Raw genomic sequence first — 26,020 nt, 5'->3', positions numbered from 1 at the left:
CACCCTGGCACATGTGTTGTTTCAAAAATGGAGCAGGAATGAATATTTAAAAAAATTAAAAAATAAAAATTTAATCCTATTTGATTATTCAGTAAGCTCAGACACCGTTTAACACAGCTCTTTTTAAGCTGCTAAGTGCCACAGGGGGTGGGAGGCGGAAAGCTCCCATAAAGCTGGAAAAACGTTTTCAGTCATGGAGAACCATCAGTTCAACGTCGTCCAAGCAAGGAGTTCACGGCTGTTGCTCTAAATCATCTCCTGATAACGCTGTAGTATGCACACAACCAAAACAAAGCAAATCCAACTTTTTCAGCTCAAATCCGTTTCAGTGTGTTTACTATTAAAAGATTCTTCCCCCCAGGGTGTCATTAATAAAGTTTCAATGAGTTTAAAACCCTGGCACCTAAGCACTTCCAAGTTTGCAAGCTTTTCATAGCAAGTTTACTACTTTTGGCTTGTTACGCTATCATGACTGGCATTCATCACTGAGCTGGAGCAGGACTGCCTGTGAGCAGGGATATCAGCGACCAGGTGAACACAGGCAAGCAGAGCAGAAGCAGCAGCAAGACCATGATTTCTCTGCGACTAGTCAGGAAGTTAGAAGAAGTGGAACTGATGGTGGGAAGATTTGGGATGATTCAAGTTTCTCACTAATTTAAAAATAAAAAGGATATTGACAACAGCAACATATGAGATTAAAAACTATCAATAACTTCAAGTGTGATTACAGTCCATTAAGGCTCAGTGGCAAAAGTACCTACTGCTAAAAATAACATGAACTCCCACTTGACTGGGAATTTGGGATGGAGAGTTGTAACATGGAGGCTTAGTCTCAAAACACTCCCAGCTCCAATAGTTACTGCTCATCAACATGTAACATTATTACAAGCTCTTCACTTATAATAACCCTTTTTTCTTTAATGAGAGGCTGCTTCTACATATCTGATGGCAGACCCACACCCAAATTCAGCCAAAGTTTTCCAATCTTTCAGCAGAAACACTAAAGAAGCATAACTAGAACATAAAAAAAACCATTGCATAGTGAAAATACTAAAAAATGTGATTGACAGGGTTCAGACTGAGGATAAAATACAGCTGCTGAGAGCTCTCTACAACAGGACTTTCAAGGGATCCCTGCCCTGCAGAGAAGACTGCAGGCAGTGAACCCAGCTCTCCATCTCCTCATCCTCCCATTACCCTCCCTTCAGGCCAGCCACACACTGTGGCACCTTCTCTTACCCAGCCAGATGCAGGCTGTGAGCATGTGGCTGGTGATCACCCTGACCCCACATGCTGCCTCACACTCCTGAAGACTGCTCTGGTGATAGGCTTAAGAAAGTGCTGGGGATCCTTTGACTAACTAATAAAACCATTTCAGGAGATCAGCACTGGGCATAATACAGGGATTGAGATAATCAAGAAAAATATATGAAAAAGAAAGACTGCTGAAATACAATCTCCTTATGACATCTGAGGTTAATCTTTTTTATACTTTTTTTTCCCCATTAGATTTCTTCACGTTCTTTGGTTGATCCCACTATCCTCCCACTTGTTAAGACTATGCATATTTTCCATGTCTCCATAGCCAGACTGTATCCAAATGCTTTTGGGTTTGTTTTTTGTTGTTTGGTTGGTTTGTTTTCTTTTTAAACGCATTTTACCATCCAGCTACCACTCGAGCCCCTTCTTCATCTCATGTTCTTGCTGTCACAAAATACTCTCATCTGCTCTGAGAAAATGACACCTCTTCATGCACAGCTATATGCATTTGGTCTCCATTCTCAACCAGACCATGTCACCATCAGGTTTTCATTTCATTACTACAACAGGATCCTAAATTTTGGCTCACAGAGATGTGGATAAAGTTTGCATCTACCAATTTGATCCTCTGATACTTTCCCTCTTCCTCCCTTCAAATTCTTACGAAATGGATCCCAACATCCTCCTGTACTCCCACTGAAAACAGAACCACTGCACTGTAACACAGAGATCAAGTGATTTGATTGACCAATTTCCAGAAATATTGTAAGCGAAGGAGACTTAATTTTAAGGTCAAACTCTAGAAGGATTACTCATAGCAGAGCTATATTTTAAAAAAGGAGGAAAAAAAAATAATGAGCTGCAGTTACTGACTAGGTGAGAGATACAGAGCAGAAAAAAAAAAAAAAAAATCAGGATTTATGAATAAAGTTACAAACATGCTTTCTTTTATACGGTTTGTAAACTCATTCCTCACACTGCCATTACAAAGGAACCTTCTGAGAAAACTCAAGTCATACCAGACTATAGAAATACTGCAGCAGCTGAAAAATATCATTGCTTGATTTCACATATCTAGTGGCCTGTTCCCTCAGTTAGCACTTCCTATTTGAATGGTTTTAAAGACTATTTGAAGACCAAATCCTAAAATTATTTTAACCTATAAAAAGTATTGAAAATGAAATCCTGCATCTTTGTCTAAATTCTGTTGTTACAACCTAGCTCATTTTAATGACCGCATGTCCAGGCAATATATGGCACAGAGCTTGTAAAGGAAGGAGACTTATGTTTTAGTTGGCACTGGTACAACATAGGTCTTTAGCATAAAATTTATTAGCATTAATGGGCATTATGTAATTAAAGCACTGTACTTTAATTCCCTAAGGGGTGGCAGGGTTAGGTTGGTTTTCTTCACATCCTATAAAATAAGCAAATAAATGTGAGATTTTTCAAAGCTATTAGAAAAATTCCAACTTGCACTTTCCTCCATTAATCATAGTGGAGAAGGTGTAGCTAAACAAGATGGATCTGAAATTCTCAAAATGTCTTCCGTGGAACTACTGAAGTTTGATACTACATAGCAGTCTTTTTAAGAATGCTGTGCAATTACAGTATTTTTCAGACCACAAACTCTTCAAAAAGTCATCATTAGACCACTGAAAACCATAAAATTGAAATTCTTTTTAGATTTAATATATACCATATTTACTTGATACTAGACTTATTTAGATGATCCCAATCTAATAGAGTCACTTCAACAAGCAACTGAAATATTTGTTACTTGAGCCCTGGCATTTTCAACCCTGAATGCCAAGAATTTAGAGCTTTGGGAATCCCACATAACCCACTGCACTTCAGGGAGAGGGGGTAGTCATTTATGTAGTTCCTTGGGTACTTTTGAACATTGCAGATTAAGGCTGGAACAGTTTTCAGAGCTGAATTCTGCAGGTTTTAATCAGAATTGGTGCATGGTACCAATAAAGATCAGAATATTACTGAGACCTGTATTTCAGTATTTAAGTGAGATTATTTTTCTTTAAGACAGAAATGAATTTAAAACTATCTTGTGGAAGAAGACCAATGCATGCAGGTTTAATATTTGAGCTTTCAGAAAAGGATTTTATCAACACTAATCTGCAACACTGAAAAATAAGCCTACATCTCGTTATCTGGTAATTTTTTGTTTCGTATGTCTGAATAATCTCACAAGAGCAGCAAACCAGAACAGCCTGAGACAAATATTACAGGGCTATGTATTTATAATGTTTAAATTATTGAAAAATATAAGGCTTATTCACAGCGTTGTGTCTCAGTTTAATATGCTAATAATCTAATTTCACTCAGAGCTAACTTGAAACATATCTTACCAAAAGAAAAACAAACATATCCCATGAAGAAAAGAATTTGTACAAATAGTACTGAACCACTCAGACCTTTATTGCAAAACTAGCAATTTTTCCTTGGGTAATGTCAAGACCAATTATCAGCTGATCTATTGATCTTACCCTAAACTATCACACAAAATCATTTATTTCTTTGTCTTCTAGACAAATCACTGCAGAGCTGCAGACCAGCAAAGGAAGTGAACTGAGGGCAATTTGACCAACATCGTCTGTGTCAGCTCCCCAGAGGTTGATGAAACATGTTATCAGGTCTCCAAGGTACATCCCAGAGATTACTTGGTTGTGCCATACAATTAGTAAATGATTAAAACAAGCTGTTTTTTTAATTACATTAAGATACTTGCAGCAGTGAGAACTATTATCTTCTACAGAAGAATGAACCTTCCCATATTATGTTGTTTATTAGCACCGCATTAACAATGAGCCACCTCAGCCAAATGGTCAGGCAGCACTGTGGTCTCAGGTACAAGGAAAAGATCATTATGAAACTCCACCTGCCTCATTTGTGCAAATCAAGTAAGTATGTACTTGATACAAATCACTGATTGAACAAGAATACTTAAATGCTAGTTTTCATCTCGGGCTTTGTGTATTTTGTGCCAAACCCATAAGCCTTCTTCAGAGGAATCAACAGAACAGTGTAGAGACTAGATTAAACAGATGAGTTTTTAAACAACAAAACTTTGTTTGCTTTTGACAAGAATAGGACCCCAGGTAAATGATGTTTTCTAATATAGCACAAGAAAATCTCAATTATAGCAATCATTATTCTAGGCACTATGTGCCATTTTATATTCCCAGCAGGATGTTTTTCATCTCGAGTTTCCAAGGCTGTTTAGTGTCTCTGTATATGCAAAATACATTTAAGCCCCACCCACCCCCAAAGATCTGCTAATTAAAAAGCCTAGTCAAGTGGTCAGACAGACTGGAACTTGGGGATTATAGGTAAGAGGGATGAAATGAAGGCTTGGAAACTATAATTTCTCTGGTAGCAGTAGAAGCAGCTGTTATAGACCAGGCAAATTAAAGATGTGGCTGACTAAGCCAGCAGTTTGGAAACAAGACATTGCAAAACCATAACAGCAAGTAATCTACACCCCACTTTTAAGAAGCCAGAAGTGCTGGCCATTTCTTTTTCTCTCTGTCTCTCTCTTCCTGTTATTCTTATCTGTCACAAATATCCTCCAGCTGGTATACTTCCAAGCCTTTGCTCACCAGTTTTAATTTTCCACCCCATCTTGGGGAGTTAATAGTAATTCCTAGGACTGCAGGCAAGTGCTCCACAGAGGGAGTTGTCAGCAAAGAAAGGACACTTGTAAAAGAAGAGCAGGTGAAATAACAGTTGCAGTTCTACTCCCCCCCCACCCCCATGAATGTTGCTCATCAAACATGTAAAAACAATCTGCCCATACCAAAAAATATTGACCAATCCTTGAAAGAAGTTTCTTCTGTCCTCTAAAATCAACCTCTAGATACAGAACGTTTAAAAACCAGACAGACTGCCACATTTTTTAGATACACTGATTGAGTGTCCTGTAATTTACTATCTTCAGTAAGAAGCTTCTCTTCAGCTTCTAGCCTGTTTACCCTGATTCTTCTAAAAATAAGTTTAAAAAAATCATTGTGCCATGAATTAATGAGGCTGTATATTGTTTTCCATATCAAAAGTGATGAAGGATCTATGAATTACTGAAAAAAGCTACCTAAAAAAAAAAAACACCACTCCAAAACAACCTTCTGTTTCCTCAACAGCAGGTATAGACTTCCTATTAGAAGGAGAACCAGCATTAGTAGCCTTAAACAGCATTTAGGTCAGTGTTACAGTCCTACAATTCGTCTCAATTTATATCAGCACAAGCCTGTAGACTATTTTTGATCTCAGTTTATACATCATTAATGAATATCACCCAATCTATTTCCCCTGTTTATTTGCACCCAGAACAACTCATAATTTCAGATTTGTGGTAGATACTGAAATGGCAATGCTTAAAAAAATGTATTACTCTAACAACTTTGTTAATAATGTTGCCATATTGAAACACTGCAGCTGATTTCAGGTCTTTGCTAACAATTATTCATTAAATATATCTCAAATCTTTGAGATCCATACCATAAATCATTAACAGACAAAGCTGATACAGGCAAAATAAGTGCCCCATTTTTAATCAGAAATTTATTTCAGATTGCCTGGGGCCTTTATCCAATACCTTTACCTGAAACGAATCAATTGCCAGTTTGCATTTTCGTACAAGTCTAAGAATGCGACAACAGCAAAAGAATTCTAAAGGTTAAAACCCATAATCAGTACCATCTCCCCCGCTGCCCCTCTGTCAGAGTGGGTATTTGAGGAGATTCTTTACATTTCCTCCCACACGGTTTCTCTGCTTCATAAGCAGAAGCCAGCTGCTGGTTCTTTCAAGTCTAGCCGTTAGTTGACATTTACCATTAGTTTATGGTTTGCATTCTATCTTAGCAAGCAAAAGAGCTAGAAATCTTCACTCTTTAAAAGTAATTAACGCTTTATATTTCTAATTCTTCCCAAACTGGAGGCTCCTCTAGCCAAGTTTTTTTTGGTGAGGCATAAGGAAGGGACAAAAAGACAATGCTGTGCACTAGCACAATGAGTAAGACCAACAAATCCTGGCTTTAAGGTTACTATTCTTTCCCCTGGAAAACACCTCATTGCAACTCTTGACCAGCAGTGTTAATTTTGTTATTTCATTTTCAATCTCAATCTCTAACAGTGCTGCGCAGAGTGATTACATCTCTGACTTTGCAAATTGGACAGCATTATTTAGCAACTGCCATAAAAAGAAAAAGGCCCACATACAGACCTATGATATAGTAATTGGAAGGAAGAGATAGGAGAAATGAGTTAAAGGTCTAGAAGGTCTAGAAAACACTTTATTTTTTACTTTTTACTTCTTTTTTTCCTATCAAATCCAGCTCAAACCTATACAAAGTAATATATCAACTCCTGCAGACAAGCCTTGCATTACATACCCATGGAAAATACTGCTGCTATAGCTCAACTCCCCCCCTCTAGACACACACACAGCTATGATACAGGTCTGACATCCAACTAGTTTGCAGATAAGTGCACTGACACAGGTCTGTAATATTTTTCCTTCTGAAATTTATCTTGAAAACAGATTCAATTATGAATTTTATATATATGATATTTTGATACCAAAGTAAAAAGAGACATGGCCACTATTTTAACAATAGAATACAGTTTCTAAAATGATTTTCAGATTAATAGATATTTTTAACTCAATGAAGAAAATATTTAAAGATTGTTTTCCTTTAGGGCAAGCTCATACATGAAGGAATCAGGAAAACAAGTGCTCTGACAAAGAAAATTCCTCCCCAAATTAGGAAGTCAAAAAAGCCGTATCTGTAGTTGTTAAAAGCCCACTATAGCCTTCAGTAAAACTAAGCTCAGAAGTTGATCAGCTGGTAATACTGTGTTTGTTTAATGGACTTTCACAGAGCAGAAATCCATAGTACATAGCCTTTTATCTGATGATATGTACTAATAAAGAGCTTTAAAAGAGGTAACGTTAACAAGATTGCTGTAGATATGGAAAGGGACTTAGAATGTAAAATTACTGGATGGCTCCAAAGTTTATCTAATGTGTTTAGGAGACACGGAAGAAAGCCATCCAATAGCTCAGTACATAGCGTGCCCGAAAATACCATACTGTGTTGCTGTAGGTCTAGGTCAGGGCATTTGAAGACTTCCATGACTTAATGTGTTTTTTCTCTCCTAAGTCAAGGCTTCCATGAGTGATCATTGTAACGGTAGTTATAATAGTCATACTGGCTCTCAACATCTGCAGGAACTCAGCAGTGCAGCTGTTCATTGCATACGTTAGACAGCTCTAAACACTGTAAAATCAGGTCAAAATAAAACAAACAAGGCCCCAAAACTAAGAATTTCAGACAGGTAACTGAGATAAAATGTAGAAACAACCTTTTCCCCAGGTCAGCAAGCTGAAAGCATTAAGAGAAAAAGCAGTTTGCAGCAATCTACACACAATAGGTTCTGAGCATTACTTCCTTTTATTGTGTATTGCACTTATGGGGCACTAGATTTTTCTAAACACTATCTAAAGCATACTTTCAAGTCCAGCCAACAAATATCTCAATGTCACAGCAGCCTTTCAAGAGAAAGTTACAGCTCTGAGTTTTTGAAAAGACAGGATGAAATATTTCAGGAGACCAAATATACCCCAATGCTATCTCCTCTTGTTGCCTTGAATTAAGGGAGGAACAGCTTATCTGGATGGCAGAATCCAACTAAAAATTCTCATTTCTAAAGAATAAAGGAGAAAAGTACCAATCATTTAACAAGGTGGAAACCCATCTGGATGGGACAGAAATGTGTGTTTCTTTTTCTAAAATAATGATTCAGAAACACACCTGAAAACACATTAAGTGATGAACATTAAACATTAAGTACTAAAAAATGAGGTGCATCCTGTGGAAGCATGATCCAACCATCACCTTTCTTTTCCCACTGATTGAAGGTTTAAAGCAAACCAAACATACCTGTGTTCAAGTACAAACAAAAATAATCTACAGTATTTTACCATGCATGCTGACCTTACGGAAAGACACTTTCCAAAGTTCAGTTAGCATGTACTTCAAAAGAGCTGCTGTGATAATCAACAATAAAATTAAGCTAAAGTTTTGCATGGTTTTATATCTGAATCTTTCTTTCATTCATACATCAGACTAATTATTTTTTACTCTTCCACAGAGTCACTTCAGCTTCATGACCAGGATTTTCCCCCTGCTCACACTTTTACTCATTAGTTTTGTATTTTAAGGCAGTCCTCACTTTTTTAACATTAGTTTCAGGGTTTTTTTTCTAGTTTATTGTAGTAAAAAAAAAATATTAAATAAATATACAAGTACTCAGACAGCAAGATGCTTTCTGCAGGACTCAGTGGAATAAACACAAGAGTTTTCCATTGCTCTAAACAGAATTCTTCACCTACAGCTACAGTGCTTTTCTCTCCATACATGTATATGGTGATTTCACATCACTGCTAAAGGAAAACTACCATTGTAGCTTTCTTTACTAGAAAACATGAACATTGAATCTATGCATTACTGTTACAGACTGACTGGAAAAGAATATCTATTTCTTAAAGAGAAAAAAGTTTTTGAATTGTTTATTTTTTTTTCCATTTACTGTTAAAGAGAGGTATGGCTAAATTATTTTAGTTTTCTTTTGGGGAGAGGAGATTGTAGTAAAGGAATGAGGAGGAGAAGAGCTAGGCAGCATGATCACTTTCCAGATAGATAGCAGTCTGATCGTTAAGACTTTCACACAGAGTATCGGAAACCCAGATTTCCAGGCCCCTCTCCGACAACAGAGCTCTGACATTCCAGAAGCACACCAAAAACACCAGGCTGTCAACCATTCCAGGGCAGCAAGGGGTCTTTTTGCTTCTTTTCACATAAAAGGCCTTTCCAGCAAAAAGTCCAGTGAAAAATATATTTCTTCAAAACATCCTATGTTTTCCCCGCAGGGGAAAAAAATTGATTAAATTTTCAACCGAATGAAGCTAGTTTTGTATACATCTGCAATTGCATGGAAAAACTAACAGAATCAGAAAAAAAACTTTCTTTCTATAAAGTTCTAGTAATACCTTTAATCATATTACAAGCTTAATGCATTACATTAATTTGTTAAATTAACACAGTTGGACTTTTAGATCAAACAGGAGAGAGAAGACTGTGATCCAACAAAAGCACGTTATAAAAGCACTGCTGTTCAAAACAGGCCAAGTATTTTCTTGTGCTTGAACTCTAACAAAGGGGTGTTTCCTTCAAACAGTTATTAGGTGTTTTACCTTCAATTTTGTTACCTTTTTTTCCTTTTTAATGGTAACATTTCATACTGCATTATTAAGTAGACTTTGTTCTTATTCCTGTGAATAGCAATTTTCTTAGGACAGTTTTTTGGTATTAGTAATAGTTGTGGTAGGATTGCTTTCTCTCAAGTTTGTTTTTTACAGAAGACCACAAACCCCAGAAGATCACTGTGTGGAAGAAACACACTGGGCCAACCTATTGTGTCGATAGTACACAAAGAACAGCCCAGTTTGGTATTCTTTCTACTCTGAAGAAGTCTCATGTCAGGTAGTGGAAACTAACTCACTCATCTCTTTACTGATGAATGTTTATTTTTTTTCTCTCCAGCATCTTCCCTTTTAAGAACAAATTACATGTAAAGATTCTGGAGAGATACCTGCTGGTGCCTAAGGGCCACATTAGATGCAGTCATTCCATCAAAATGTGGGGAAAGAGGCACTTGTTACGGGGTCCCCACACCTCTCCTTTTTCATATACCCAAGTAAACTCAATTATAATTGATGCAGTATGCAGAAAACTGAAGAGGGCTGATTGAGTTTAAAAGCTATACAGTTGCAGCTTCATTCAGGAAATCCCTCCAGGCATGCTTGAACGTTTAGTAATAAACCTAGACAACAAAGCGAGTATTCAACCCTACATGCCCACAAGGAGGGAAGATACTTTTCTCTATACTCCTAAACCCACGTTAGCCCCTCCAGTCTTTCTCCAGCCAAGCAGTATTCTAGGAATCCATGAATTGCCATCTTCATATTTTTATCCTGAAGGCAGAGCTTGATTTGTAATCTTGATTACAAATTTCTATTGCAATGATACATCAGCATCATCACCTGGAATCAGGATCAATGTCCTATTTTGCTACACCTTGTAAAAAAAAAAAAAAAAAAAAAGAAAACCACAAACAAAAAACTCAATCAAGCAAAAGCCCCTCAAAACAAACAAAACACCTTTTTTAGGGTAAACAGATAAGGAAAGTAGAAATAGCCACACACAGTTTAGGGACAGAACAAAAATTCATAGGCTTTCCTCCTCTTCCACAAGTACCAGTTATAGCTAGTAGTCAAGAAGCTTTCTTCCCTTGATTAGCTGCTCACTAGGGCACTGAAAATTATTTATGTGATCTGTAGTTATGATTTAAAACAAGATAATCCACAATCAGAATATCTGCAGCATTTAATGGAATAATTATGTGTGATCAAGCCCGACCCAGTCATGAATATGTTCAAGAAATTTTAACTCATGCAATTTCAACCAGGGTAGAAGATACCCTAAATACCCCCAGATGTGTATGCAATGGGTACTACTCAATTATCTGTCTATTCTGTGTGAAGTATGTGCACACCATCCTAGCATCTCCAAATGCCCTTAACTAAATTGTCAGTTAATCCTTGAGCTTTTGGGTTGTTTTTCTTTTTTCCACTGATTACATTAAAAGTTCTCAGAGTACAGAAAAGGAGCAGATGCAACATTACTTTAAAGACTCTAATTCCTTCTTTGCTTCAGTCTTTGAGGTAGTATCAGCAATCATATTGCAGCTAAGAGATCAGTACCCAGTCCATCACCATGAAGTATATATTGTCTGATCCTGAAGGCAGAAGTTATGGTGATAGAAAAAAAAAACCAAACAATGAAATACTTCTTCTGTGCTATTCAAGCTAATAGTTTCAAAGCTGTTAATAACTTAACATGGACAAACATACGACCATTTCTGAAATATTTAAAATAATCTTAACTTCAAAGTTTCCTTCTGAAAAATCATCTAGTAGTCAGGCACAGCCTCTTGAACATTACAAAGAACATTAAGGTCAAGTGTGTCAAACATGCTGCAAACTTTTCTAGCATTTCTCCTAATTTTCCTATCAGAACATGTTGCAACTGAAGGTTATGGATATAATATTAAAACATCAGGCTTTTTTTTTTTTCCTCAAAGTTTGTGACCCATCACAGTTATTAGCAATTTGGTTTGTGAGCACCTGTTACAACACCACTAAGCTCTTCCATAGACTCATTAACTATTCTTAAAAATACTTCCACTAACTTGAAGGACAATTTAGCATAGGTGGTGAAGCACTGCATAAATTCTAACTTTCTGTGGGATTCAAAATGCAGGGAAAAGAATTCTAACCTTCCAGGCTAAGCTTTTGTGACAAGGGTGCTAAGAAAGAGATTATTTTTCACAGGTCACAAGCAAACCTGTAAGAATTTTGCAAGTAGATAGTGCCCTTCAATGCTGCTTTCAGCAACTGATTTATACATAAAAGTTCTACATTTACAATAGAAGCATATCTCAACATTTTAATCTTACATGGAAAGACATGATGGAAATTAAAGAAACTAAAGTTTACCCAAAATTCAAACTTGTAGGTTGCACATCTGTGCAAATAGGACACAGCAAACCATGAGCTACTTGCACAGACGCACACAGGTCTGTAAAACACTGAACTTGAGAGGTTTACCATGAAGTCAGAGGCCTCTAGGTATTTCAATTACTGCATTGGATTTTCTTTTTTCAATAGTGTGTACACCTTAGGTTGGTTTAATCACTGTGACCAGCCATAGCAAGAAATTCAGTCATGCTAAGCCAAACGATAATGATTCTATTCAGACAGCAAGGAAAAAAAAAAAAAAACAACACAGAAGAAACCAGAAAAACAAGAATTCTCATTTCTGTTTGCATGATTCCTGTTGCACCATCAAGCAGAAAGACATACAAAAGTGCAGGGCAGTGAAAAGAGAAACTAGCAGTAAGGGTAGGAAGAGGAAATGAAAGGAAGACTTGTTTTCAGTATTTGTACCTCAAGACTCAGAATTTTGATACTTAAGATGCTTCAAAATATCAGTAAGAAAGACAATTATCTCTACAAAAAAAAAGAAAAAAAAAGCTAGAAGTGGTGCAGTTCCTTGACATACTTGAAGGTTATATCTGTTACTTTCGCTGTTAGAAGTTGAGAAAACTTAACCTTATGAAATTTGTAACTTGCAGGCACTATTTCTAGTTAAAGTCTCGGACTGTCTGACAGTAAACTTTATTTAGAGCCACTAAACATTTCTGCCCACTCTGTCCCCTGACAAAACTAAAAACCATTGGCTGTAGTACTCATGCATAGTGGTTTAAGTAAACTGTTCTGCCTTTCTGGGTATTGGTGAAGAAAAGCAACAGACAACTGCTTTCATTTGGTCAATGTATCTTTTTGCATTTTACTTACAGTCTTCTTCTAAGAGGTAGCTACACATGACAAACCAGGTAAAGATATTTTTCAATGACTTTTGCTGAGATACTGCTTAATTAATGCAGTAGCTCAAATTTTCTTTACCTCTCTTTATCTTCAGTAGAAAGTAGATCCATGTCATTTTTCAACAGACAAATAGGTATAATTTGTTTTAAAGTGAGAAAAAGAAAAGCATACATACCATGCAACATTTACCACACTTAGCCCTTGGGGCTTATGCAATAAAGAGACAACTTTTCTGAAGCCCCCTAATTATCCCTTCTGCAACCATTACTATTGTAGCTAACTTTGTAAGCACTGCATGAACATTTTAAAGAGTCCAGCAACTTAGCTAAAATTCGAAACTGCTAGCATTTATGTGGTATAGCACCAGACATATATAGAACGACCCAGCTGAAATTAAAAAAATGCCCAAGTGCAATTTACAAACAGTACATTCCTCTGTTTGCATCCTATCAGTGTAAAGAAATAATGCAACTATTATGACAGTCTCCTGCTAGAAATGGAAATGCACTTTAAACAAGTTCCACTTACATGGCATTTTTTTCTCTCCTCTTTTGAAATGCATGCTTAAAGAAAGCTTTACAATTAACATATTGTGCACATTTTGCAAGGTCCTCAAAAATCAGGAACTGTTTCTGGAAAGACTCACTCCAGTTTGGCAAACAATTATAGCATACATTACACTAAGGTGCATTAAACGTTTGGCTTCTGCGAGGGCAAAGAAACGTGCTTACCCACAGCTAAGCTCAATAAGCAAAGTAAAGTAAGTTATAATTTAAAATGGGGTTAAAAGAGAAAAAAAGTAGAGAAAGGGAAGGAACAACAGATCTAAAAGGCAGAGAATGTTACAGCAGTCAAATGGAAACAAATGAGATATTATAATGCAGTCACAGGACTATGTGTAACTCTGTTACAGCTAAACACCAATAGCTTCTGGTGAAATTAGTTCTGTGGGCTACTTTAGTAAAAGTATAAAGAAGCATATTCAAAAGCCAACAAGCACAAAGAAAACATAGTCATGACTATTCACAATAGTGAATTCTGCACCGAATGTGTGAATGGGACATGAGTTAGGCAAAATACAAGCTGCCTCCCTTTGCCTGGGATCTTTGTAGTGACACAAGCTAAGCAATCCAAACAGAAAATGTCTGTCTGTGCTAGGAGGAGGGGAAGAAATAAACCACTGCAAAAACAAAAACTGCTTTCCTCATGGAAGAATGGTAACTTTGGACAATATTTGGCACCACAAGTTCAAAGGGCTATTTCATCTGCATTGTAAGTACAGACCCAGAGATTTTAGAGTATTCCTGTCTCCGTGTTATTGCTTTTTGTGCCGTTAATGGCATTTAAATTATAGACCTGCTGCAGCCACGTAGTCAAAACACCACATCCCCCGATGAGACACTGTATCATAATGTCAGTGTGTCTAACTGTTCTTTCGTATACTGTACTTCTCGTCAATCACCCTTTTTCTCTGCCAAAGAAGAGATACAAGAGACAAGTCTATCTTTAGGCTTCACTGAAATTTCTTAGTCAGCTGCCATACACTTCATTCATCACATAGGCAAGACTCCTGTTTAGACCAACAAAATTTTTTGAGGAACAAGTAGCACAGAGCCAAATGATCATTAAGAATTTGAAACAAAATCATAGGACACAGGGAGTCAGATAGAAATCAAGTGCTTTACAACAAACTAACATCTAAACTAGATCAGGCGGGATTTCTTTGTTTCTTTGGGGTTTTGTTTTTTTTTGGGGTTTTCTCTTTTTTCTGTTTTTTTTGTTTGTTTTTTTTTTTTTGCTTGGGTTTTTGGTTGTTTGTTTTGTATTATTTTTTTTTAAGTATTTTTTCTTTCCACTTTCAGTAAAATAGTCCAGATGTCCTGTAACATTCTTTTCCAGAAGCAGGTATATATTGACCTATACAATAAGTAGTTATTCACAATAACAAATATGGATTAAACAACAATTTTCACATTGACAGCATCTGGAAAAAGAAAATTCAAATTTCTAAACAATTGTGTGACAAAGTCTGAGGCATTCCTTTTTCTAAATTTTTCTAACAATAATATTAAACTGGTCATATGAAGTCATTAATAGAGCTAGGTACTCAATTCAGACTTTTGGTCTGCATTTATAAACTTTTCTCCATCTCAAAAGACCATGAAAAGCTGTTTCAAAGTTACAAAACTTTTCGGGGGGGGGGGGGGGGGGGGGGGGGAGGGTCTGCTCCTATAAGTTCTTCTGCTGCTTACCGCTCTCAAACAGCCATATCCACTTAGATGAAAGCATTTATCTAATGATGAATTTTCAGGATTCCATAATTACCTATTTTCTGCAATGTAAATTACATGCAGTTAATCAGTTTGAACACTCAAACCCTCAAGTTACACTTTCAAAGTGTTCACACTAAGAAAAAAAACCTAACATTATTAAAATACAGTCAGCCAGTTTTATTTGGTATTGGCTTATTTCTGATGCCCTATGCAAAATATGAGTGATTTTTGCTTTTTGAAGGCATAATCCCAACTCAGAAGAGCTAGATATCAGGAATCCAGGAAGTTTTTTTGCACGTATTTAAACTTGCCAGGGCAAATCAATATATTCAACAGTTCAACTAACTTTTTTAAATTGTTTCCACCACAAAAAGGGGGGCTGGGGTGAAGGAGCAAGGGGCATGAGCCTACAATTTTCTTTTGAAATGCTAAAATAATTTTACTATTTACCTAGAGGAAACCAGTATCTTTTAAGAGTGACCTAGCTTCTTTATTTATTTCCCCCGTGCACTCCATTTTATGCCATCCAACTCTACACTGATTTGGCATTGGATAGCAGAGTATGTAAGCAAAACAAAACTTCCCCCAGCTCTTCACCCACTCCTTCTCACAGGCAAACTACTGCAACAAATACCCACCACAGTACAGTCATTGGAAAAAGTCATGCACACATATGAAGTTCAAAAATGCTGGGTGGTTTTGTTTGCTTGTTTGTTTCCAAGTGTCGATAGTCAAAAAGATACAATTATTCTCCCTGACCTTTAGAACAGAAAGGTCTGAGCATCCTTTGGATATACAAGTTTTTCCTCAGCTGACAAAACCACATAGAAGCAGATTTAGCCTTGAGCTGTCTGAAATATCTTTATCAAGAGAAGTGCCTCTGAAGCAGTTCTATCAAGACGCATCAATATATACTCAAAATGACTGAAATAAGAGACACTCCTGCATTAAGTGAGGTCAGAAGAGACCTCAGCACCTCACCTAGGCCAATGTCCTACTCAAACCAGAGCACAACCTGGCATTACCCTGTGCTAGGTGTCTTGTCCCATCAATTTTTAAATATCACCAAGAATGGAGAAACCAGCCTCTGCTGACATGTCAGTGACAATCTGAGGCAAAACCTTAAACATTTATTAACCCTACATACAGGTTTACATCATCAGCCAATGACTAAAGTGAAGAAAATCTATGTCTTAACTATAGCCTTTAACTGTTCTTTATGAATTATCTCCTTTGTAAAGAGAAAAATCTGCAGTGTGTCACATACTACCCCCATGGTAACTCTTGGTAAATGCCCTCATTTTAGTTTAGACCACTACATAAGGGTATATTAAACGACTTGCTAATGATCACTGAATCTTTGAAGATACTTTCAGTTTTTTGCACCGTTTTAATCTAACCACACTCATTAATGCCTTAGTAATATTTAGTTCTTTTAAATTGTCATCCGCTAGAACTGCCTCAAAGGGTCTTCAGAAGTTCATGCAGTCAGGCTGGGCTGGATTCATTCCAAGTACTGATGGCTTGTTCTGACAATTTGATCTGAAAAATCCTCCTGGAACTGAAGTACTTTGCCTTGCCTAAATTCAACTCTAAAATCCAGCATACAAATTCCCATTTGCCTTGATTGAGAGCAAAGTACCTGCCCCTGGAATACCTCAATTTTATAAGTGAATATGACAACACCCTTACCCCCAAAATCGTTATTAAAAGAAACTAGATTTGAGGACTTAACAACTTGTGATCTTCCACACAGAGTTTGCCTCCTTTAGTTGGTTCAATAAAGATTTTGATCTCACCTTTAAGGGTGAAAATACTAAGTATTCTTTTCAGATACCTGCTTGAAAAGATGTGGGTTTGTGTGAAAGCTTTACTTCATGCTTGAACACTACCTGGCTGTAATTTGTGTTTCAGGTATAATATGAAAGAGCTTACTGGGGCTCATTTGTTTTAAGTATTTCAGACCTGTTTGTCTGTTTTCTCTAAATTAATTCCTCAACCTTGTTCCATTTTTCAAATTGTGTGCAGGGGTAGCACAACCACCTATAATACCCAATTTGTATATTCAAAAATCCAGCCATAGATAGTTAATTTCTTTACATAGTCAAGTAGCAAGCACCAATATTCAGAGACAAGAGATGTGACGGAACTGAAGGGAACAATAACATAGAAGCTATGTGTCCACGCTGGGCTTTTCACTGCTTATCATCACCCGTGCAAAGGACTATAAAGGAACATGTAGCAGGGATACTGTACGTATGTACCTCTTTAATATTGTTGTAAATTTAATGATATGAAAAAAAAAAGGTAAAAATTAAGCTACCACAGTAGAGAGCAGAGAGTTTCCATATCAGTTTAATTATTACTCTTATAATCAAATCTCTGCCATAGACACTCTCTGGAGTTAACATGAATTAACATAATCTGTGACCTATTTTGCTGAGCTCATCCAGACACCTCAAGATGCAAAATTTTTAATGAAATTAATTACACATTTTTAATCATGTACCTGGCAGATAGAGCATTATTTTTTTTTCATTATTATTTGAAAAAAATATTGAGGGCCATACTTCAGGAGCAAAGAAATCAAAACCAACCCCAAGCAACTTCCAAAACCCATAACAATGTCTATGCCTGCATACTGGTCCTGAGAAAAATGCCTCTATTGCCTGTCCTAGGACAAGCTTTCTAATTCCTTCCCCCCAAACTTCAGAAAACCAGAAAACAATGAGAATGCAGTATGATGAAAAAGGCAAATCTAAACAGAGTTAGACCTCAATTGAATATCCATGTCAAGTTTAACAAGAAATTATATAAGTAGCTCACTATGTTATCTTCAGTTTATAATTACAAACTTGTCAGAAGTCACAGACATGTAACCCCTTTCAATGCAATCTACATTGCCACAGATCACAACAGAATACCTCCTGAAGTTATTTCCCTTTTTTCCTTCTTGCAGTGTATTTCTGCAACATATTTCTGTGTTCTATCCTTAAAGTCCAACTGGAAGCACGCTTCTGTTGTCAACTAGTATTCCCCCACAAACTATTCTTCCCCATGAAGTAAAGATGTAAGGACAGTACTGCAAAGGGCAGAACAAGAAGTAGGGAAGGTGAAAGGAAGAAACACATAGTAGTGCTACCAGACTTGTATGAGGCAGCATCCATCTTAGTCATAACAGCCCTTCAACTGCACCTCATCATAAGCTATTGCACACCACACCTCTCACAAGAATAGGCATGTTTTCCATGCTTCTGCATTTGTTTTACATAAGCAACATTTGTTCTCCTTCATTTTCTCAAATTAACCACTGAAAAATCAAATGCAAGAGAAGATTCATACTATAGTACATTTTTACAATTAATTTTCCCAAGTATCCCCAAAGGCAATTAGAGAGGACTAGATTATTTTCAGTTACCTGATCTTCTGAATAATAAGCAAAAAGTTTTTAAAGCAGCCTAACAAGATACTTAAGCAGGTGAACATGGATAAGGAAGCTCAAAACACAGTTAGCTACTTCCAGAGTCAATTAAAAGTAAAATCCCTTCTTAAAAAGTTCTCATCTGAAAAGGAATACACACACACACACACACTTTTTAAGACAGACTCTAGCTGGCATACTCAGAGCAGAAAAAACTGCTTCACACATTTTAAAGTTTGACTTTGTAGATAAGCAAGGCTTAAGACTCCCATACAATGAAGTTCAATCATAACATTATCCAAATTAAGGTTATTAAACAGGGCTTTTTTTTTTTAAACACAGAAAACAAGCTGTCTTGAAGGTGACACATTGCTTGCATTAATAAGTCTCCACATTAACATTTTAAAAACAAGAAATCTCTCAGAGCTGTTTCCCACCATTTTAACTGCAGAAAAGAACTTGTAACCTACAAGACTTCTGTTTCTGTCTGAGCCATTCAACTACTTGCTGGCAAAGTAATAAATAAACTCTAACAATTTAGCACATAATGAATATTATTTTCTTTTGTCTTCTCAGGTTTATTTTCAGTGTGGCTTAACTAAAAGTTAATTTGTATTCTAAAAAAAAATAAAAAATAAAAATCTTTCTCAGACCCTGAAATTCATATGGTAACATTTTCACTTATCAAAGTCACATGCACAAATACTGGGTTCATTCACTAGATTTCCAGAATTAGCAGCTGAAGCTAAATCTTTTGATAATGGAAACAGAGTTTGTGGCTCTGTCTTACCTGCTAAACCTCTTCCTGGAGAGTTATCAAGCTGGAGAGGACATAGCCTGTGTAGAGATTTCCTGGCTGCGCTGTGTTACACATCATGCAGGAGCTGTCACTTCAGTCAAAGGAGCAATATCATTAGGCCTAGGAAGAAAGGAGAACATCCAGCAAATGATACATCAGCCTTTTAGTTAAAAATAAGAGGAGTCAAGCAAAACCCACAATCATGACATCCATTACCTAATGAGGGGGAGGGCGAAAAATAAGAAGCCCTAAAGATAGATTAAGGCAACCAAATGACCAAAGCCACAGAAATAATAAATGTTGAAGTTATCTTCCAAGGGTCTATACCCAAAACATTCAAAGATTTATATCTAGGCAGCTATGTGATATATATTTATATATATATATATATTGCTTAAAAAACCATGAATGTAAAAGGACTCTCAGAAGTTCACAGGTTGAAAAGAATGCTCCTCAATCAGGTGGGAGAATGTTTAGAGTCACAGGCCTGGAACAGCACCTTGAAACTTTGGATTTAATGTTGCTGCCAGTACAACAATATCACCAAGAACTGTCTCTTGGCAGTGAAAATACTCCTATCTGACAGGGTCACGCTCATTTTTACTGCCTCCCTCTCATGTAATAGTTTACCACCCAGGGTATGGAAGACCTGGATTCAAATTCCAACTTTTCCAATGGGATTTTGAATACAACCCTCCCCCCTACTTGTGACCAGATATCCTAATTGTAAGAAGTTCTCAAATGTCTCCTCAATGAGCTTACACAATTTGCAAAGAGCAATTAAATATTCAAATGGCAATAGAGAATATGCTCAGCCACAGCTCGTTAATTGAGATACTAACTTCCCTTGTCTTTAGGATTTGCTCCAATGGCTGCTCATAGAAGCAGAAAGCACAGGGGAACAGAACCACATGCTTCTTCAGCCTGTTGTGCAAGACATGCTGAAACAAGGCCAGCTTGGCCTTTGGCAAGAATTTGGTTGCTGGGGGATTTGGGCACTTCCACAGTGAGATAAGCACTGAATAAAACCTTTTGAAGATTCACATTTTTAATGTAGGTACTATGTGCTACTGAAGCACCTAAGTCAGCTGTGCAGCACGTTTAAACAAAACAATGCAGCTTGATCTCATTTACTCTAGGCTAATTTTGTAATGATTAGTTTAAATGAGTACTAAAAATTATTTGCATATTGAAAGGGCGATTGTAAAATTCATTCTATTCTTTCTTATACAATCAAATGCCTCTTGGTTTTTCTGGAAAGTTCCCTGGATTCTATAAAAACAGGAAATGCCATGAAGATGCATTTCAATTCTGAAAGGCTTTGTTTGCGCATTAGCTTCAGCATTATTTTTTCCAAGTTTAGTTTTAACGCTATACAATTTTAATTTTCAGTGTGCCAATTCTGTACAGGCATCATGTGGGTGGTGAAAGCTGGAGGTATCTAAGCTGCTTTATAGGCATTCTCCTGGCTGACCTTCTGTGCATGTCCAAGGCAGTTTAATATTGATGTTTAGACTGATTGGCAGCAAAGCACTTTGTTTAAAATAGAAGAATTTCTAAATTGACTAAACTGAAGTCTTGGCAAGTAAAGAACTCAATGACAAATACACAGTAGCTGTGCATCAAAGCATTCCATGTAACATAAGACACCAAAAAGAAACAAAATAGGGCCTTGCTACCACTTGAGACCTATAGACCGGTTTAACTCCTTAACCGTGCAGGATAGGAAGACATTTGTTACATAAAAACACCATCTGAAGCTGCTGTTAATTCCTGCCATCTTTTCTCTGAAGAACAGAAGATTAGACTTCTACAGACTCTGAGAGACAGGGAGTGGAGCCAGCAGCAATATTTAGCACAGAATGACTGATTTCTGGCACCATCTAGCTTCTCTACATCAGGAATCTGACAGCCTGGTAGATGCTTTACAAAGACACTCATTGAATAGTTGATACTAGTGCTACAGAAAGCACAAGAATGAGAACGAGTAAGTCCTAAGCGGCAGCACTACATTATTCCCTCCCCCACACCTTTTTTTCCTTTTAGTTTTCCTTTAAAATAAATAAATAAATAAAATAGTGATAAAGAAAACCTGGGCCGAATGCCAAAGTCAAGAGAAGGCCGACCCTGTTCATCATTCAGCTTCTGACTATGCATCTCTGACAAAATATCTATAATAAATATCAAACATGCCAGGCACAAAGAAGCCTGCAGAAAGACTTAATTTTTATGAGACACTGTGTAACCTGTGAAGTACAGATTTTTTTAACAATAAAACTATCCTTATTTCCACTCAGAGCTGTAGAACTTCAATGAGTCAGTGTAATTAGAAAAATAGTGAATTCATACTCATTCATTACACTTAAGGAATTTTGAACTATAGAAATTCCAGTTCATCAACTACCTTCCAGCGCTGCAGGGAAAACTGCTGACAGTTTGAGAATAGCAGCCATGTTTTGCTGCTGAATGCCAAAATGGAATCAATGAGATGTACAAACTTTGAATGCTCATGCGCTGTGAAGTTTTCAAGAATCATATTTACTCATCAGCATAAAAACATGCTTACAGACTTGCACCTTGGGAAAGCAAAAAGGAAGACAAATGAAACTGATTTATATCCTCAGTAGAGAAGTAAAAGAGAAAAGAGGAAAAAGGTTAAAAACCCCATCTTTGGACTATATGAGGCAAGCAAGCACACTCTCTCCAGTTCGGAATGTTTTTTCTTTTCCAGTTTGCACAGTTAAACTATCCATTTGTCTGAAATCACCTGGAACATGCCTCAGGCGCTAATCCCTTCACATCTGATTTACTCAGCATAGGCCCAATCAAAGCAAGGATTCTTAAATGTGCGACCAACCCAACTCACTTCATCATTTACTTGGTCTTTTCAACTACATGCATGTGCAGATACTGAAACAGAAAGTTAGCTACATTTGCACACAACTAATACATCAGAGTTTCCTAATGGAAAGAATGGAACATAGTTATATGCTTTTTCCCAAAAAGTGATCCTTAAAGTGACATTTCTCTGCCTCTCCCTCAGTGTCTTGGCTTAACGCACTCAGTCTGTATAGACCCATTTTCTCAGTAAGGAGGTCTAGGTTTATTCTGCTGTTGATTCATTCATGATCTGCCTTTGCATTTTGTGCTTTCATCCAATAACTGAAGTGTATATACAAGGCAGACATTGTTGCCTATTTGTTTTAATTGTATTGCAAAGGTGTTTTGTTTGTTTTTAAAGAGGAGTCTTACATTCTTTTCACTCCAGGTATTTATGTTTCTTTAGACTACATATTGTCCACTTCTTTTGATTATACAAGACTATAAAGGACAATATATTTTCCATGGCAAAGGGGTAGTTGATAACTGAATATTAGCAAGACAGTATTTGGTGTGACATGAATTAAAGTGTCCAAGTAGGAAGGAATTTCAAGACTTAGATCTGAGTAAGAACTCAGATGATCACAATCTGAACTGCAGGCAGAAGTCCAAAATGAACTTTGAAGCTACTCTCAAGAGTTAACACCTGTTATCTGAAGACACATTAAGCTCATTGAACAGTTACAGATCAAAATGGAATAGCAAGTAAAACAAAATTAGGTAACAAGGGCAAACCAGAAAACGTTCAAAAAAGATCGGAAAACTGAGACATCTGTCAACAGCCTATAACTTGGATGTGTTAATGGTCTTATATTCAGTTATTCAACTGTAATTACTACAAAGTGTGAGCGTCTGCATAGTTTGGATAAGCCTCAGATGCTAAAAGAATTTTAGGCTACTGCATAGTCTTCAAAGATACACTGCATTGAATTTAGCATATTTCTATGATACTCTTGCACTCAGATCATACTTTTCAATGATAGACAAAAAACACAAGAATTTTTAGCAGAAATGCCACTGATTGTCAAGGGAGAGGATCTTTCAAAATTCCTTGGTCCTCTTGAAGATCCCTGCATGCAGTTTCAAGGTAACATACTGGTTTAAAAAACCTGGTATGCAGTTTCCTAGAAAATAGTAAAGCACTTGCACTAAGTCTTTCTCACTTTCTGTCTCCTGATGAGCTCTTATGCACAGCTATCCTGAAGCAGAGTGACTTGCACATGTGTAAACGCACACATGCTCTTGGCTGCTTACGTTTGCAACCATTTTTTTTAGTGGCAGCATACCCAATCTGAAGTTGCTTGCCCTATAGCTCAAATAATCTTTGTTTGAAGATGTTATGGCATTGCTTATGTCCTCTTTCTAGAGCACAGCTCTGCTGTTCTCTTCCCCATGAAATTAGATTTCCTGGCACGCACATATGCAAGCCTTCCCCTCTCCCCCCAAAAAAACCCAGTCAAATGTGACCTTCCTCTCTCTTGTATTCTCATAGACCAATAAAAATATTAAATATAGAAAAAAAATAGGGGGGGACACATGACACAGACAGATAACCCACATCCACCAAGTACTGGGCTTATGAAAATATTTTCAGAAGATACTTATGCAGATAATCCAGTATAATCATAAACAGCTGAACGATTCTGATCCTAACCTTCAGGTATCCAAAATAGGTGGTTGAATGTAAACATTGGCAAGAAGGCAATGAACAGAAGAGAGGGGAAAAACTGTTAAAAGTATTATAGTACTGGGGTAGTGCTACCCTTACTTTTTATATTCAGGAGGAGTTTGTCATGACTACAGTAGCCCACTCCCTTTTTGCACTGAATAATCCCCAGCATTTCTGTATTACCACATCTCAGATACAAATATCAAAGACTTAACTTTCTAATCTTGCAAGTGTGGGCAAAGAAAAGGCAAGGCAGGGCAGAGCAAGAAATACCAATAAGTTTCTCTCCCTTTTGCTCTCATGTTACTGAACATTACTCCTTTTTGTCCAAATACTTAAAGAACTCACTGCTTCTGCAATAGAGAAGACTTAAAGGTGACAACTGATTTACAGATGCATGATGTTACTTTATAATTTGAAAGTATATTTTATATGTATATTTTTCCAATAGCAGGGGTGAAATTGCAGTTCCAGAGAAAAAAAGTGACCAGGATTTGTCACTCTTATTGCCTTATTAAATGGATTTTATATATTAGGAAAGAATCTAGAGCTCAAACAATTGGTTTTCAACTTCCTTCCAGTTTTTGCCCTAGGAAAGGTGGGGCAAAATGCTAAGTATTTTAGCTCTCCTTTATTCTCCTTCCTCACTTCATTGTGTCTTGCATTTTATTAGCAGTGCTGTGAACAGCATATGACAGTAATAATGAGCTCTTACACAAGACACTCAGACTAGACCCTCATGCTAATTAAGCATGATCCACATTTCACAACAAGAAAAATAAGTTCCAGAGACATGAACGGACCGGTTAAATCCTTTCTTTGGTCATATTATGCTATTCCTTCCTTCCAATTCATGAATTTATTTCTTCCTCAGTCTCATTCTGTCTCCCACAGCCTTAAGGGACAGCATTTGGAACCTTAAACCATGGGACCAGCAAGATTAGAACATATTCATCCCAAGTCCAAGTGCAGTGCCCTATTCAGACAACCATGCTGCCTGCTAGTTACCAGGTTGAATTGAAAACAAAAGGTATATTAAAAGACATCAGGATCATTATTGCTCCCTTCTGCCTACCTCCTCAAGTGCCTGAGGTTATTTTCCACAACAAAAATGAAAGCCCTTCTTGGAAGTGTTTTTGTGCTAAACAGCAGTAGTTAATTTCTTGCAACTAATTAGTTATTCAAGTGAAAGTATAATGATCCTCCAACATGATTGAAAGTGCTTCAACTGAGTTTCCTGCTAACAGCATACTTCTAGAAAAGATGCAATAAATCAGCAGGGTTATGGAAATCTTTAAACAAAGCAAGTCTACAACAGGAATCCATTAAAGATACAGCCATGTAATATTTATGTACCTAGCTGACTTGTGCTTTTAACCTAGCACTTTCAGCTATAGCTTTTTAGCACCTGGGTCAAATTCACTAAGAATGAAATCCACCCTATCTGCTAAAAGCCAGCATAATGTCTCCATATTAGGTGTTCAGAGTAGAGTTACCACAGGATTTAAGCAATGGAACCTTCCCACCAAATGGAATTTCATCCAGATTTTTCTAAAGTACAAGCAGAACACCCTCAAGCACCACAGAAATTTTAATGAGAGCCTCAAACTGCCTGCTTACCTTGAGCAAGAAAAATCTGTAGGTACCCTAAAGAAAGGGTTTCTAAATCTAAGAAGGCACCAATGCAGAAACAAAACTTCCCAAAATAGCCAGACACTTATGACTGTTCACATCACAATTTGTTGATTAGGAGTGGTTACTGAGATGGTAATAGCAGATCTCTAGAGATTCTTAGAGAAGGTATAGACTACATAAAATACCATCCACTTACTCCAAAAATATGAATTTATTACAGGTTGCTATTTAAATGTATTAGGTACTACTGCAGAAAGGCAAGACCCAGGGGTGTCGTCTTTATTTTGTTTGAGCCTTTTGGATGTTACAGATATACAATTCTGATCCCTTTAAATCTCCAAATCAAAGACATTTCTCTATCTTCCATCACATTAAATTACATCTGCATGTGCGTTTATATGTATTTTTAAAACACACAAACATACATGAAGCAAAGCAAACAGTTTAATAATCGCTGCTTTTGCTCTATATGTTTTCCCTCATCCCATTCATTCATTTACTTTATTGCCAATGTCTCAGTCAGTCTTCCCACAGCTTTGGGGTGCATGATATGGAGTCA

At 36.9% G+C, this 26,020-nt stretch overlaps 2 long non-coding RNA genes across 3 annotated transcripts in view; one reads left to right on the top strand and one right to left on the bottom strand.

The window, feature by feature from the left end:
- LOC134160960 (uncharacterized) overlaps positions 1–26,020 on the top strand; it is a 56,993-nt gene that overhangs the window by 25,711 nt on the left and 5,262 nt on the right. Inside the window, exons 2-3 of one of the 2 annotated variants that reach the window (XR_009963756.1) lie at positions 3,807–3,920; positions 13,943–14,056. This is a non-coding gene — a long non-coding RNA (uncharacterized LOC134160960). The remainder of the gene's footprint in view (positions 1–3,806; positions 3,921–13,942; positions 14,057–26,020) is intronic. The other variant, XR_009963755.1, reaches the window with a different exon arrangement.
- LOC134160962 (uncharacterized) overlaps positions 17,997–26,020 on the bottom strand; it is a 40,520-nt gene continuing 32,496 nt past the window's right edge. Inside the window, exons 2-3 of the long non-coding RNA XR_009963758.1 lie at positions 19,269–19,397; positions 17,997–18,367 (exon numbers count right to left, since the gene is read on the bottom strand). This is a non-coding gene — a long non-coding RNA (uncharacterized LOC134160962). The remainder of the gene's footprint in view (positions 18,368–19,268; positions 19,398–26,020) is intronic.

The sequence above is a fragment of the Pezoporus occidentalis genome, unplaced genomic scaffold, assembly GCF_034315485.1.
Source record: "Pezoporus occidentalis ecotype Australia unplaced genomic scaffold, CSIRO_AGI_Poc_V1 ctg167, whole genome shotgun sequence".
Classification (NCBI taxonomy): domain Eukaryota; kingdom Metazoa; phylum Chordata; class Aves; order Psittaciformes; family Psittacidae; genus Pezoporus; species Pezoporus occidentalis.
Note: the sequence above shows the minus strand (reverse complement) of the source record. Positions and strands in the feature narration are given on the sequence as shown.